The sequence below is a fragment of the Cricetulus griseus genome, chromosome 6 (assembly GCF_003668045.3).
Source record: "Cricetulus griseus strain 17A/GY chromosome 6, alternate assembly CriGri-PICRH-1.0, whole genome shotgun sequence".
NCBI classification, from domain to species: Eukaryota; Metazoa; Chordata; class Mammalia; order Rodentia; family Cricetidae; genus Cricetulus; species Cricetulus griseus.
The window spans coordinates 117,509,826-117,525,995 of record NC_048599.1 but is presented as its reverse complement, the minus strand read 5'-3'; the positions used below and the strand labels follow the sequence as shown (position 1 = coordinate 117,525,995).

General features: G+C 43.2%; 1 protein-coding gene across 3 annotated transcripts in view; it reads left to right on the top strand.

Moving 5' to 3' along the window:
- Positions 1 to 462: 462 nt before the first annotated feature.
- Positions 463 to 16,170, top strand: part of Gpd2 (glycerol-3-phosphate dehydrogenase 2) — a 144,054-nt gene continuing 128,346 nt past the window's right edge. Inside the window, exon 1 of one of the 3 annotated variants that reach the window (XM_027420407.2) lies at positions 463 to 595. The gene's annotated coding sequence lies outside the window, so the exon portion shown is untranslated. Of the gene's footprint in view, positions 596 to 1,052; positions 1,268 to 16,170 lie in introns of those variants that run through there. The other 2 variants (XM_027420405.2, XM_027420406.2) reach the window with 2 other exon arrangements.

The following is a 16,170-nucleotide window of genomic DNA, read 5'->3' as shown; positions in this document are numbered from 1 at the left end:
ATATATATATGTATATTTGATTACTAAACACTGCTACAATTTCCTTCAAACTAATTTGGCTGCTTTATTTGAGGGGCTTTTCGGTTCAGTCCCTGCATATTTTCCAGCACCACGGTGGGTGGAAAGTTATGCTCAGGATTTAAAGCCTTAACAAAGTGGGGTCTTTTGGAACCCAACCTAAGCCCTCTTGAGGTACCCTTGCGTTTGCCTAACCCATGTAGTTGCAACAAGTGAGCTGGGCATGCTCAGTGGGCAGGGTCGGGTTGGGAGGGGGTGCAAGTGGGAAGCCTGTGGCTCCTGTAGCCAGGGCTCTCCGCCTCCCCCCACCTGTACGAGGGTTGGGCCCTACTGGGCCAGTGCTCAGCATCCCATCCCTGCTAACTAGGGTCACCGCGCTAACATTTAGGCCCGGGGTTAAGGGGCCTGGAGCGCCCGCAGAACGCGCTCGGGTAGCCGGGCCGAGAGCTGCAGGCCGAGTCCCCAGGGTCCCCCGACTCCTAGAAGCCTTTCTAGGCCCAGGGAAGCCAGGCGACTGAGCGGCACGGAGGGGGCGGGGGGACGACGCTGGATCGGGGCACGCGCGACGTGTGATCAGGTAAAGCAGCCCTGGCGGGCAGCGGGCGGGCGAGCGTCCTCCTCTCGGGCAGATGGCGGGGGTGGCCCGCATGGGGAGGGACAGGAACCCGACACCCCGCCGGCTTCCCTGGGCCTAGCTCAGACCTCTCATCTTCCCTCCAGCTGGCGAGGAGTGGCGCGGTATGGAGTCCCTCTTCCCGGCGCAGGGCAAGATCGCCCACTCCAGCCAGGGCCAGCTCATGTCCCCGCGAGGCCCAGAGCGCGGGTCTGCAGCCGTCTTTCCCCGCCCGCGGCGCGCACAGCAGCTGCACTTCCGCGTTCCCCTGCCGGGCCGAGGAGCCAGGGCCGCGGTGTCGCGGCGCACACGGTGGCGGAGCCGTGGGGTCATCCCCTGAGGAGGCGGAGGCGCACGAGGGGAGGAGGAAGTAGCCGGGAGGGGCGTCGGCGGGCGGGTCGGGTTACCGTGGCCCCGCCTGACCCGGTGACATCCCGGCGCGCTCGCTGCGAGCCCAGGGCCACTCTGGTTCTCGGCAAGGCCGACTCCGCCCTGGCTGGAGGATCCTGGCGCTCCTGCCTGCTGTCCCCTCGCGCGTGAGGACTGATCTCAGGTGTGTGCGTCCTGGGTGACCTGCTCTTCAGTCCCGGCTTCTAGGTGGAAGTGGTCCCTGCTCTCTGACTCTGTGGGGCTGAGGTGTGTCGGAGGTGGAGGTGGAGGTGGTGGTGGTGGTTGTGGTGGTGGCTGCGGCGGCGGGAAACTGGGGGAAACTTGAGAATTTGTTCTCCACAACCGAATCGGAGCCTTATTCTCTTTCAGGGCTGGAATACATTTGTAATACACTTTACCTAGCAACAGGCAGGGAGTCTGCACATCAGTGAAAGTTTAGGCAAACTTTTAACTTGTGAATGTGTCTAGAGTCTGGTGAGGAGGATTGCTGTTTTCTTTGTGGTGAGGGTCCGGAGACCCTTCTGGAAGAGGGAGTACTTCTCTGAGAAACTCAGTTGCCAGGGTGTGACTGGCCTAGGAGGAAATGCAAAGTGTACACCGGTAACAGCCTCCACTCTCCACAAAGCAACTGTTTCCAGCTAAAGAAAGTTTGCTGAGTACTGTGACTGTTAGGGTCTTAGCAGATGGTGGTACGTCCTTCACCCGGTGAGAAGATATATGTACCCTGAAACAGCCTTTCTCAACCAGCACAAGTTCTCCCAAAATCTCAGTGACAGGGTCATCCAAGTGACACAAAGCGTAAATGTCCCAGGAGGTTGCTACAGAAACAGCCTTGTTGGCTTGTACAAATAGGTGAGACAGGAAGCTGGTAAATTAATGTCCTCTTTGCTTAAAACAAAACTTTGCATTTTGCATATATACCAAAGTGTAGAGCCTTGGAGTCTGGTTTTTGAAGGTTGCAAGTTCTGGCGATGGACACTCGGAGACCAGGGACTTCTCGGTAGCTATTGATCAGCATATGAAGCCTGGATGCCATTGCCCAATGGATAGCATGTGCTGTCTCTGGGGCCTTAATGATGAGTGTGTTGAAACCTCCCCATGTTTCTCATAGGGACATTAGTCAAATGACCACACTTCCTTTATCTTAGCCATTTAACCCTTCACCTCAGTGAATAATGGACAAGAGATAGAATTTGAGATGAGACAGAATTGTTAGAACTCTGCAGTCACATCATCATTTTATGAAGTCATCCTAGGTAGCAGGGGAAGGTAATTGCCTGGTTCTCTGTTAGTTCCCATCGGCTGTTGTGTCTTCCCACTTAGTTCTTGTAACTAGTATCATTTATAGGCAATCAAAAAATTTGATGATCACTTTGGGGAGATATCACGTTGTCAAACTGATATACTTCTTACATTATCCTGCGTGGTTATTTATGTATCCAGCTCCAGGATGTAAGCTATGACTTGGGTATGGTGTGTCTTACACACTTTGAGATCTCTAGGACCTGGAATGGCGACTGACTTCTAATAAGATTCCACAAATGCTTCCTCAAGCAGTGACTAAACTGGAACAATGTATCTCAGGCTAAGAAACAGAAGGCTTTGGCTTTAGGGAACATACTCAAACTAAGTCTCCCTGGCAAAATATGGGTAATAACATATAGCAGGTCTGCAATCACTAGAAATATGCCCCAGAGGCAGTCAATTCTAAAATGTTAGTGTCCTTCCTCCTATTTTCTTTTTATATCGAAAAAGCAAACATTGGGAAAAGAATACAGCTAGGCAGATAATTTAGTTCTCATATAAACCATGATTATCCAGGGTTTTCCCCCTTTAGTTGGGGCAGCAGGAGGAGGGCTGTGGTTATTAGCAGAGGGAACAATTTCCAAACCATTATCTAATTTCTTTTCTATGTGTTGATGTTTTCTTAAACTTGATTCTTTCTGCACGCCCTTATGGGCGAGTCCCGGGTCCACCTGGTACCTGTCCCAGGGCGGGGCTAGGGTGTCTCCCTACATGTTGATGTTTTCTGAAACTTGATTCTTTCTGTTTAATGCATTGACTCCAACAGCTACCCCGAGTGCAGAAACCATATTTAAGAAAGCACCAGAAATGACATAGATGTTGCATTTGGCTTCTTAAAGGAAGTTTTGTGTAGTTGTGTGCAGGATTATGTAGCAATAAATATTAGATAAAGCCAAGTTACTGTTAACTGCTTTTGATACATGTGTGGAGTTTGTTTAGTGGGATAAAACATGCATTCAGATGCCACCCTACATCATTTTCATTGGCTACATATGTAACTATGGTCCCATAAAAATCTTGCCTAGTGAGGTGGAGACTATCTGACTTTATGCAAACTCTTGTGATGTTTCTCAGAATGACAGAATGCCTAATGAGAAATTTCTTGCAAGTTGTTTCTGACCCTACAGATGATCTTCAACTCTTTGGAGACAAGTTGGTGTTGAGGAGAGTACCAGTTGATAACGGGCTTAACACTGGCCAAAGACAAAAAAAAGACAATCATCATCATCATCAACATCATCATCATCATTTTAGGAAGTAGGACTGGTCCAGACTTTAGTCATGGAAACCCCCTGCTTTAGCCTCTCAAATACTAGGATTATCCACATATTTTGAAATAATGAATATAGGAGCTGGGTGTGGTGGTACACACATATAATGCCACCACTCAAGAGACTGGACAAGACAACCTTCCTTAAAACAAAGCAAGAGAAGAAGAAGCACAAATTCTCCCTGTTTCTGACCTAGCAAGTTCTAAGTTTGTTTTAAGTTCTAAGTTCTAAGATGCTTGGAATTTCTGGACTGAGTACACTTTTGTGCATTCATGGGATTACTAATCAGTTGTTAGATAGCTTCGGGCATGGGAGTTGGTTGCTGGAGGCTTTGCCGTTGAAATCAGGGTTGAGACTATGTCCCACTTTGCCTTCTAGGGAGGAGAAAGAGGCTAGAGATAATCATGAACAGTCAGTGGTCTGACCGTCCTTCTTACTTAATGGAGCCCTCATGTGAAGGGTGGAAGGGTGGAATGACTTGAGAGAGAGGGAAACTTCCTTGGCCCTGTTCCCATGCTGCACTGTGCACTTTAGTCCCTGTTCATCCATCTCTCTCTCTATATCTATATCTATATCTATATCTATATCTATATCTATATCTATATCTATCTATCTATCTATCTATATATATATATATATATATATATTTTTTTTTTTTTTTTTCAGATGAGACTCACTTTTGTAGCCTTGGCTGGCCTAGAACTTTCTATATAGGTTAGGTTGGTCTGGAATTTACAGAGATCTGTCTGCCTCTGCTGGGATCAAAGGCATGCATGCAACACCATGCTCAGCTCATTTTCATTCTTTATACTGTGTTTACAATAAGCTTTTTATAAATGAATTTCCCAGAATCTGAGTTATTATAACCTGTTACTAAACCTGAGAAGGGTTGGGGAATCCTTGATTGGTAGGCAAGTTGGCAGATGTGTTGGTAACCTGGGAAACCACTGTCTAAAGTGCCTTTGTGTGTATGTGTGGTGTGTGTGTGTGTGTGTGTGTGTGTGTGTGTGTGTGTGTGTAGGGGGCAGTTTGTGAAACTGAACCCTTAATCTATGAGGGCTGTGCTATGCAGGTAGTTAAAAATTGTAGTACTTGTTAGTTGGTATAGGGGCAGTGTTCTTGTCCATCTGGAGTAACAATTTTACATTACTTGGAGCATCTTTTAGTTATTCGGGCAAACTTAAAACACTCATTTCTTTCTGAACATTGAGATACTGTAATAGTGTGGATATCTTTTGAGCAATTGACTTTAGACTTTTCAAGCTTTGTATTCTTCAGAGAGTGATGTATTGTGGGGACCACATATATAATTTTATGACTGTCAGGAAAGGGAGACCCCAAAACTGTACCAGAGAGGGCAGTTTCTGAAAATGAGATGTTTGGAAGCTGGAGCTGTCAGACAAGATTGCCTCTGCGTAAGGCTTGGTGACAGTGGAGAAACTTGTGCATTGCAAGTGGGAGTTATTTCCTTGTCCTTGCTAGTGGTCACTAGGGCCAAGTGGAAATTGTAGCTTCTTATATTCATGTGAGGAGGGAAAGTTATATTAAATGAAAAGAGCTTTGGAAACATTTGGCTAAGATTTTATACTGTTATATGTCAATACAACCAGTAAGCTTCTAAATGTATTTCAAAGTGACAGAAACAATAGTTTAGAGTACCGGGGTCTCCACAGTCCTTTTCCTTTGATTTAAAATGAGTAAATAAAGGATGTTATGCTTCATTGTAGTAAAGTCAGGAGTGCTTTTGATCATGCCCCTCTTTGCTCCACCCTTCCTGGGGTTCGCTTGTCCTGTGGGATCAAGTCTAAGCATTTGTTTGGGAGTTCAGGAAGCATCCAGTTTTGCTCCCAGATTCTGCCTCCCTTATTGGGTTGTCTCCAAGTTGGAGGAACTAGAATTCTTTAAACCTACTGTACTTCTACAGCTGCTTCTTGCCAGTGTTGTTCTTCAGTGTTGTTCTTTTTTAATTTTTTTTGACACAGGCATTCTCTTTGTAATCCTGGATGCCTTGGAACTCACTCTGTAGAACAGGCTGGCCTTGAACTCACAGAGATCTGCCAGCCTCTGCCTCCCAAGCACTAGGATTTAAGGTGTGAACCTGGATCAAGTGTATATTCTAAGCTTTACCTTTATGGCTCCCCTTTCTCCCTACACATTCGTCCATTTCTAGGATATTTGGGAAGTGACAATTGCATCAATCAAACTGATATTCTAAAAGCAATGCCTCAAGAAAGTCACTGGAAGAGTCTATAAACCAGGATGTCAGGGCTACCTAGGCTCGAGGCTCCTTTATTTCATTGATTGCCCCCTTCCCCACCTAACAAGTTTCTTAGGAAAAAATCCTAGCTGGGTTGGTTGTTTGAGAGTTTGTGAAAAGGGGGTGGGAGATTTGCATAGTTCATGGCTAGCCTGAGCTACTTAGTGAAACCCTGTTTCAAAATATAAAAACAATCAGGGCATGCTAGCCCCTGCCTTTAGTGACAGCATTTGAGGTAAAGAGAGGTGGATCTTTTTGAGTTCTAGGCCAGCCTGGTCTACATAGTTACATAGTGAGTTCTAGGATAGCCAGGACTATTGAGAGAGACCCTGTTTCAAAACAAAACAAAAAACCAAAACAAACCAAATGAAAACAAACAGACAAAATGCCACATCAAATAACAAAAACTAAAAACTGCCAAAGAATCTGACAAATTTTAATGAGGTAATTGGTAAAAACTTGCCACCAATATGAAATTAAGTTTTCTGGTCCATTTATTTATTTATTTATTTATTTATTTATTTATTTATTGTTTTTTCGAGACAGGGTTTCTCTGTGGCTTTGGAGACTGTCCTGGAACTAGCTCTTGTAGACCAGGCTGGTCTCGAACTCACAGAGATCCGCCTGCCGAGTGCTGGGATTAGAGTTGTGCACCACCACCACCACTGCCCAGCTCTGGTCCTTTTATTTTAAAAACAAGTTATTTTTGTTTTCATTCATGTGTATGAGTGTATGCCCTGTATGTTCGGGTGTCCCTGGGGGGCCAGAAAAGGGCATTGGAGCCTCTGGAGCTGGAGTTTCAACCATGCAGCATGGGTGTTAGAAAACCCAACTTGGGGTCTCTGCAAGCACAGTGCTCTTAACTGCTGAGTCTTTCCAGCCTCCAAGTTCTCTGGATTCCAAGGGAACAAAGGACCATTTATGTAGGTGAGGTTGAAGGTAACTAAGGGGAAGCTTTTGCTTCTGAGCATCCCTGACATCGTTGACAGTGGCTTTGGCCAGTCTCTGCACTTTGTAGTTTCCTGTTCAGTGAGGTAGCTTAGACTCCGGGGTTTGAAGCCTGTAGAAAACATAAAGTGGTTATTACTCTTGTCCTGTCAACGAAGAAGCCAGTCTTGCCCATGGTTCTGTACTCTGGACCTCAGCCTGACTCTTCCCTATTGTGTGCACTTAGAGATTCTTTCTCTAGCCTTTCTGGCTATGGTTTTCCCTTCCAGATGAAGCTGGATCCCTGCAGCTCCATCTAGGCCTATGTTCATAGGGCTCATCTTTTTCGTTTTTTAACTTTAATTTTAATTTTATGTGCATTGGTGTTTTGCCTGCATGTATGTCTGTGTGAAGGTGTTGGATCCCTTGGAACTGGAGTTATAGTTGTGAGCTGCCATGTGGGTGTTGGGAATTAAACTCAGGCAGTGCTCTTAACCATTGGGGCATCTCTCTAGATGTCCCCATAGGGATCCTCTTAAACATATTTCTATTCACTTTTTTGATTATTCTTATTAATATTAACCCCTACCTCCATTCCAATTTACCATTAAGTATCTGAGATACATATGTTGCATACCACACAGGCTGCCAGATTCACAGAATTTTAAAATAAAAGGAACATAGAGATTTTGCCCAACTGTAACTTTTACTATTGATAAAGGTAATTTGGGAGGTTGAGAGGCGAGGATTACAGTGGGTTCCAGGCCAGCCCAGGCAACCAACCACCATGAGACCCTTCCTCAACCTTCAGCCCCCATAAGATGTTTTTACCTGGCAACTGCTGTTTTCTAGCTGCTGTGTTGAGCACTCTGTATCTATTGCTTCAATTATCGGCAGTGAGTCCTGTTGTACTGATGATCAGTGGAGATCAGAGAAATTCTGTTACTCATTCAAAGCCACACAGCTTCTTTCTGGTTCGGCAGAGACTTCTGGAAATCTATGTGAAGAAAGTTATAAAGAGATAATCCTACTCCCATTTCTTCCCTTTTTTTTCCCCTCTCTTCCTCTCCCCCCACCTTTTTTTTTTTTTTTTTTTTTGAGACAGGGTTTCTCTGTGTATCTTTGAAGCCTTCTTTTGAGATAGAAATATGGTTCAGGCTGGTCTTTATCACTGTGTGGCCCAAGCTAGATTTGAAGTCTTGGCTCTCCTGTCTCAGCCTCTCTTTTGAGATTACAGGCATGCATATGGCTAGCTCCCTATTCCTATTATTATTATTATTATTATTATTATTTTATTTTATAGTTTTTGGTAAGGTGTTTCCTGGTTTGAATTCTGCTCCTCAGTCCATTGAACTTCGCATCTTAGCATTTACACTTGCTAACACTTCACGTGGTGACTCAGCAGCTGTCTTTGGATTTGACTTCAGGAACCCACAACATTGCTACACACTTCCTGGATTTGATGGGTGTGTGAACAGCCTGCACGCCAGTATCCATCTGTTTTGCACTCTTACATCTGGGCTGCTGGCTGCTTTTGGGGCAGGGAAGGTAATAGTGCAAGTCACCAGCACATACGACTTTGCTTACCCCGAGCACTTCTTGCACTTGGTTGTTAGTCTCTTTCTCCATTGCTTTGCTTTACTTTCTGAAGACATGGTCTCCCTCGATAAATTGTTCTGGCCTTGAATTTACCATTCCCTTACCTCCATATTCATTTCTTGCTACAGCTTTCCCAAACTGGCAGCATCATCTTTGGGCCTTTCAATCCATCCATGCATTTCTTTTGCTACAGATGATGGTAAGTGGTTAGAGCAGACTGAATTGCTGTAACAGAGAGATCTGAAAATAGACCCAGCCTCAAAGGACACATTCATTGCTTTCTCATGTGTTGTTTTGGTTTACATATGGATTTCTTCCCTTGGTCCAGACAATGTGGGCCCTTCTGTTTGTGGCATAATTCTTCCTTCCAGTTTTATTTCCAACCTCATCCAGCTAGTGGAAAACAAAAGAGAAGAAACATTTCCACTTTCCCAACATGTAGCCTTGAATGGAGTGTGTCAGCTCCACTCAGATTGGCTTGATTGGAAATCCACTATAGAGTCTTCTTACTTGCCTTCAGGAAGATTGCCAGCTGGACGGTGGTGGTGCACGTTTTTAATCTAGCACTCAGGAGACAGAGGCAGGAGGATCTATCTGAGTTTGAGCCTAGCCTGGTCTACAGAGTGACATCCAGGACAGCCAGGGCTATACACACAGAGGAACCTCATCTTGAAAACACCAGGGAGTAGGGGAAAAGATTACCAATGTCTACTAGCTAGGAACCCAGGAGGATGGGAATTTATTGTATTTTGTTTATTTTTATTTAAATTAACAACAATCTTATTTTACATACCAATCCCAGTTCCCTCTCTCTCCAGTCCTCCCATGCTGCCCGATCATCTCATCCCCCATCCACTCCTCAGGGAGGGTGAGGACTCCCATTCGGGAATCATCAAAGTCTGTCACATCATTTGGGGCAGGACCTAGGCCCTCTCCCATGTATCCAGGCTGAGAGAGTATCCCTCCATGGGGAATGGGCTCCCAAAGCCCATTTGTGCACTAAGGATAAATACTGGTTCCACTGCCAGAGGCCCCATAGACTGCCCAAGTCCCCCAACTGATACCTATGTTCAGGGGGCTGAGTTCAGTCTTATGCTGGTTCTCCAGCTGTCAGACAGGGTCCCTGAGCTCCCACTTGCTCAGGTCAACTGTTTTTGTGAGTTTCTCCAGCCTGGTCTTGACTCCTTTGCTTATCACTACTCTCTCTCTACAACTGGATTCCAGGAGTTTGGCTCAGTGTTTAGCTGTGAAACTCTGCTTTTGCTTCCATCAACAACTGGATGAAGGCTCTATTATGGCATTTAAGGTAGTCATCAATATCATTTTAGGGGAAGGGCATTTAAGGTAGCCTCTTCACTATTGCTTAGATTCTTAGTTGGGATCACCCTTGTGGATTCCTGGAGATTCCCCAGTGCCAGGTTTCTCATTAAGCCCATAAGGGCTCTCTCTATTAAGGTATCTCTTTCCTTGGTCTCCTCTTCTTCCCCCAACTCCACCTTTCTAATCCCTCATGTTCTTCTCCCCTGTCCCCTTCTCCTCTCCTCTTTCTCCTACCCCCCCATACTCCCAATTTACTCAGAAGATCTTGTCCCTTTCCCCATTATCGGGGTCCATGCATGTCTTAGGGTTCTCCTTGTTTCCTATCTTCTCTGGAGGTGTGGATTGTATCCTTTGCTCTATGTCTAAAATCCATATATGAGTGAGTACACACCAAGTTTTTCTTTCTGTGTCTGGGTTACCCTCACTCAGGATGGTTTCTTCTAGTTCCATCCATTTGCCTGCGAATTTCAAGATGTCATTTTTTTTCCCCACTGAGTAGTACTCCATTGTGTAAATATACCACATTTTCTTTATCCATTCTTCAGTTGAGGGGCATCTAGGTTGCTTCTAGTTTCTGATTATTACAAATAATGCTGCTATGAACATAGTTGAACAGATGTCCTTGTGGTATGAATATGCATCCTTTGGGTATGTCTAAGAGTGGAATTGCTGGATCTTGAGGTAGACTGGGAAATAAAGCTTTTAAAATGATGCCTTTTTATAGGACTTTTCATCTTATACCAGGAAGACAGAGCTAGCATGTCAACTGTCAATATTTTCTTCTCCATCTCTTCTTGCACCCAAAACAAGGTACTTCGTCAACTTCCAACCTATATTCACCCAAGTTTTTCTATTATTCTTACTATTTTTTACTGTGACATGGTCCTTCCTTTATAGACTAGACTGGCCTTGAGCTCAGAGATCCACTTGCCTCTGTCTCTGGATTTCTTGGATTAAAAACATGTGCTCCTTTCAGTTACTTTGTGGAAATTCTCCCTGCTCACATTAAATTTTTATTAATAATTAAAAGATTATTAGGAGTAGTGGCTTACGACTTTAATCCAGTACTCAGGAGACAGAGGCAGGAGGATCTCTGTGAGTCTAAGTCCAGCCTTGTCCTACATAATGAGTTTGAGGACAGCCAGAGCTATATAACGAGGTCCTGTCTCTAAAGAAACAACAAAAAATTATTTTTATTTCGATTATTATTTGTAAGATGGATTTGCTGAGCCGCTCAGATAAGCCTCAACACAAATCGTCCTGCTTTAGCCTCTGAAGGTCAGAGGTTATGGACATGTATAACCATACAGGAAAGCTCATTTGCATCTCAAATATTTACAAGAAGGCCCCAACTTCCCAACACAAACAAGACCAAACTCAAATTTTGCTGTCACCCATACTAGCTACTTGCTCTCTGCCTGAGCATGTGAAAGTATACTTTTTGCTTACTTTCCTGCCTTCCACACTATGATATTTCGAGACCTGGGTCTGATCGCAGATGAATCTATTTCCATCAGGTTTATTGGGGTCCAGAATGGCAAACCAGTGAGTTTTTGTTTTTTATTTTTGAAATTTGTATGTTCTGTGCCACCTCTCCCAGATGAAACTGAATTTGCCAGGTTGCTGTGACAGCTTGCTTCCCTTTGGAGTCCTCCTTATAGCCATCTACAGGTTCTTTCCCAGACTTATTCATAGTTCACTGGGTTTTCTCTGCAGTTGCTCATATTACCTGATTTATCCCTATTCTGGATTTGGATGATTTTCAGATTAGCATCTCCAGCCACACCTCTGGGGAACTGGGAGCTCACATCAGTGGCTACTCCCTTATTGATGTATGTCCTGCAGTCATTGCAAGACTATCCTTCCTTTTATGAGCTGTTTCTCTGCTCATCGAGGAGCAGCATGGTCTCTTACTATCTATATGGTTTATTCATTAAATTTATCAGCCTAATGTGTGCTGGCCATTTCCCCACAAATTAGGACTATAGTAGTCTACAGATTACTTTGAAATCCTGTAGAATGTAGATTTTAGTGGAGGGAAAGGCATGATTGTTATTAAATGAAGAATGGGCATTTGAGATGACAAGTGCTATATGATTATTGCAAGTTTGCCTGACTCGGGAGAACATGTCTCAAAAGCTGACATTTTTCTTGAGGCCTGAAAGATCAAAAAGAAGGAGCTGTGTGTGCAAAGATGAGTATCAAAGCCTTCTAGGCAGAGGGGATAGGTGGCCTCAAAATTCTAAGTGTAATCAGATGTGGTGGCCTCATGCCTTTAATCCCAGCACTAGGGAGGCAGAGACAGTTCAATGTCATGCTGGCTAAAAGCAAGTTCCAGACCAGCCAGAGCTCCACAGTGAGATCCTGCCATAAACAAACAAACAAACAAACAAACAAGTAAAAAAGCCAAAGTGTGTGCCAACAGACCCCTCTCATAGAATTGGGGCTGGAGAGATCTTAGGGGTTAAGACTTCTGATTGCTCTTGCAGAGGAATGGAGTTCAGTTCACAGGACCCACATGGTAGCCCCCAACCATCTAAAACAAGATTAGGATGTGAGCATCTTTAGAGTGTAGGTATGAAATGTTTCATAGCATTCAAGGGAATCTATAGTTGTCAAGGCAAGATCTTGTAAGACTTTAATCCAAGTTACAGTGCTTCATTTTCATTGTAGAATGGATTACATGCAGACCATTAAAATGATGCAGTGTAGAATGGTGGCTCTCAGGTGGGCATGATGGTTCATGCTGGTAATCCCAGAACCTGGGAACCTAGGCAAGATGACTGCTCTGGTTTTGAGGCCAGTTTGGGCTACATAGTGAGCTCCAGGCCAGGCTTGGTATACAGAAGGAAACCTTGTTTCCCAACCTGAACAAAAAGTAAAAAAATCTTTGTTTTTTAATCCCTTCTTAGAAGAAGGACTAAATTAAAATTATTTAAAAGCTTAATTTTCTTTGACACAAGGGTACTTCTTACCTACTAAGAAGTTAGCTACTGTTGGTAGAATATCTACTTGCCAAGGACCAATTGTGGGTGGTTGTGACTCCACTGATAGTGAATACTATCAGAGTTTGCTCTGGCTGTTCAAAGTAGACAGACTTTTGGGAAGTAGAGGAAGACACCGAAAAGAGGACTTCAGTCAAAATTCTATTTTAGTTGTCCAACTGAGAAATTGTCATGTGGACAAGCATTGTGTTAAAGACAGAAAGAGATGGACAGATTTAGGAGATGTTTTTGAAATAGATTGGTGACTAAATTCGATAGTAGATTAAAAAAAAAAGAATCAAAATAAAGGGTTCATTTTTATTTGAGCATCTAGGCCAATTACTGAGAAAATGAGAGATTGGAGAGAAACAGGTTTGGTGGAAGGCAGAAAGCATTCTGTGTGGTTGCATTAAGTCTGAGGTGCTTATTAGATATTTCATACAACTCAATAAATAGAACTTGAAGAGACTGAAAGGCATCTGGGCTGAACAAAGTTGGGAATTTTTTTGCTCATAGCTTTTATTTGATATTTCCTGGGGTTTCCTATAGAGAACGTACAGTTAGAGAAGGGACCAGTGATCAGTCGTTACATAGAAGGTTTGCCACGGATGGGAGGGAAACTAGAGAATGTGATCTCTCCGAAGATAAGAGCCCAGAGTGTTTTTTTTAAAAAGATGGTTTTGTATCTATTGTAGAGATGCATTTGGTGAAATAGTTCATTTTTGATTTTGACTGATGAGTGGAGAAACTGGCACAAAAATTTATTGGGTTGAGTTTTGGAGTTGTAAATGATACTTTGAGAAAATGCAAGAAATGTGAAGAAAAAAACAAAGAAATCAAATAATTCTTGAAAGGAAATATTGTAGAGGGAGGTTCATTAAAATCAGTGGATAGTGGAAAAAGTTTCTAGTGATGGCATCTGGAGAGAGTGTTGGACAATAGTAGGATTAAAATTGCTGAAGAGTAAGAAAAGAAGGAGACTCCAGATAAAATGGAGGGCTTGGTCTTTATTAGAAACAGGATACTTGCATACTTGGATACAGGATACTCTTAATGCAAGGAAGGATCATAAAGAGAATGGGAAAGGGATAATGGGGATGATGATGTTCCTGGAGTCTGAAGGGATGAACAGGGATTTGAGATGGAGGGATTTGGCCAATGGGCATTGCTCATTTGATACTTAAGGTTCATGACTTTAAGTTGAGAGCAGTTGTGTTTCTTTTTTTCTCAAGCTGTTTGTTTAGTTATTTGGGTGAAGGTACTGAGAAGACAGACAGATTAATGAGATTAATCAGTTGGAGGAGTTTAGGTAAAGAGAAAGAAGGACACTTGCGTTGGAGAAATTACAATGATAAACTTTTATTTTAAGCTAAGTGTTATAAGAACTGACTGCAAGTAGAACAAAGAATCAGTGAATAGTTGGGGGAGCCAGATAAAACTGTCATGTTGAAACTGAAATACTCAGTTGAGGAGATGAGCTGAGAAGGAGATGCTGTTGCTCACACACATGCTCACACAGGTGGAGGCTGGGGAACTGGTGTAAAGAACCATGATGAAACAGAGGTTATGAGAATTAGAGCCAGTGGCTGAGATGGAGTCAGAGGAAAGGTCATTAGAGGTCAGGGGCTTGAGGGTAGTTATTTACAGGTAAATATAAACAGACCTGAGTTTGGAAAAGAAATTGGTGCTAATGTCATCAGTGATTAGGAGTAGATGAATAAATGACTACAAGCAGGGATAGTAAGAGGTAAAGATTTTTTTGTTTTGTTTTGCTTTTAAATTATGCAGTATGTTTTAAAGAACACTAGGACTTAAAAAAAACAACACCAAGTTTCATGTTTTGTTTGATTGGCACAATGGTCTTATTTTTTGTTGAGATTGTATTGTAATTACAATACTTCTTCCCCTGTCATCCTTCCAAGCCATCCCTTGTTCTCTTAAAATTCATGGTCTTTCTTTTTTTTTGTTGTTGTTATTGCATGAATATATGCATACACATATATTCCTAAATATAAAGGAGGTAAAGTTTGATACTATGAACTTCATTTTTGTTGTTGTTGTTGATCTTTTTAATGGTGTCTCTTTATGTATTCCAGTCTGGCCTGGAATATATGATCTCCCACTTCCGCCTTTTGAGCACTGAAACTATAGACAAGTGCTAGGTAAGAGTATCAAGGGCCAACTGCAATAGCCCATACCTGCCAATCCCAAGGCTAGCCTGAGCTACATAGTAAATAGGAGTCAGGTAGGGTTCCAAGAGATGCTGTCTCAAAAGCAACAACAATAACAGCAAAGCAAAAAGAGGAAAAATGAAAAAATAGAAAACATTGGAAGGTGAATAAGAGAAATGCTTAATGAAACTCCAGGTTGGGAGACTTTGGGGCTAAGAGCAGGGTTGTTACTAATAGTACTTAACAATTCAGATGCAATGGAAACAGGCCAGTCTCCTGTGAAGTGAGAACTAATTCATTAATCACTTCATTATAGGAAAGACCAGGAAGGGTGCTCACCAAAATTGCCTCAGATAGTTTAGTACAGTCATTCCTATTTTACTGGCTGAAAAATTAGACCCAGTGTGAGAATAAAGCCACACACCCTTGTTTGGATGCTGTGAAAGGAGGGCATTTGTTCCTCAACTTTCAAACTTCAGGTTAACTCTGACTTCCTTAATAATCTTAGAGTTTATCCTGGAAAAGGATCATTGAGAGAAGAGAACACGATGGGCTTTCAAGAGGCAGACTCTGGGGTCCAGAGGACAGAGTGAGGACAGAGTGGGGTTGGGAGGTGTCACCACACATGGTTGTGCCCTTCTAGTTCATCTCTAGCAATGCTTCAGAGAGTGAGGCAGCAAGCACAAAGGGGCTGCCTTTTGACATGACCTCTCCAAATCCTCCTAGGAATGTGGTGAGGCTTTGTATTGTGCAAACTGACTACAGCGGCCTTCATAACACAATATGGAGCTAATGAATTTGTCTACTGGGCAAAGTGCTTTGAATTCTCATGAGTCTTGTGAGATACATAATAGCTACTACCCCACCTTGCTTATTTCTTCTCATCTCCTTCTCAGTTATGATTACTTTATTACTCATGAGTCCTGCCTAGGTGACCATGCTGGACTTCTACCTCATTCTAATCTTGCCTACCTTTGAGGACAGGATGCCTCCCAGTCAGAAGTTTTTCTTCAGGTAAGTTGGCCAAACTTGACTAGAGATAAGATGGCTGCCACAGTCGACAACCTCTAGCTTCATTATAATATCACCTGCATGGTAGATGACACATCCTTCAGTGGCTGACCTTTGCCGAAAAAGAGTAAAAACAGATGGCAGTGCTAGGAAAGTTCTAACCATTCCTAAAGAAAAGATATCAGGCCTTCGCTTTACTAGTTTTCTCCCTTCCCCATGTCATAGCTACAAGCACTACCCCCAAAAGGGTTGAGGATTTGCTTTGCACATTTATCTCCCACATTTGTTCTTGACCAAGAATGAA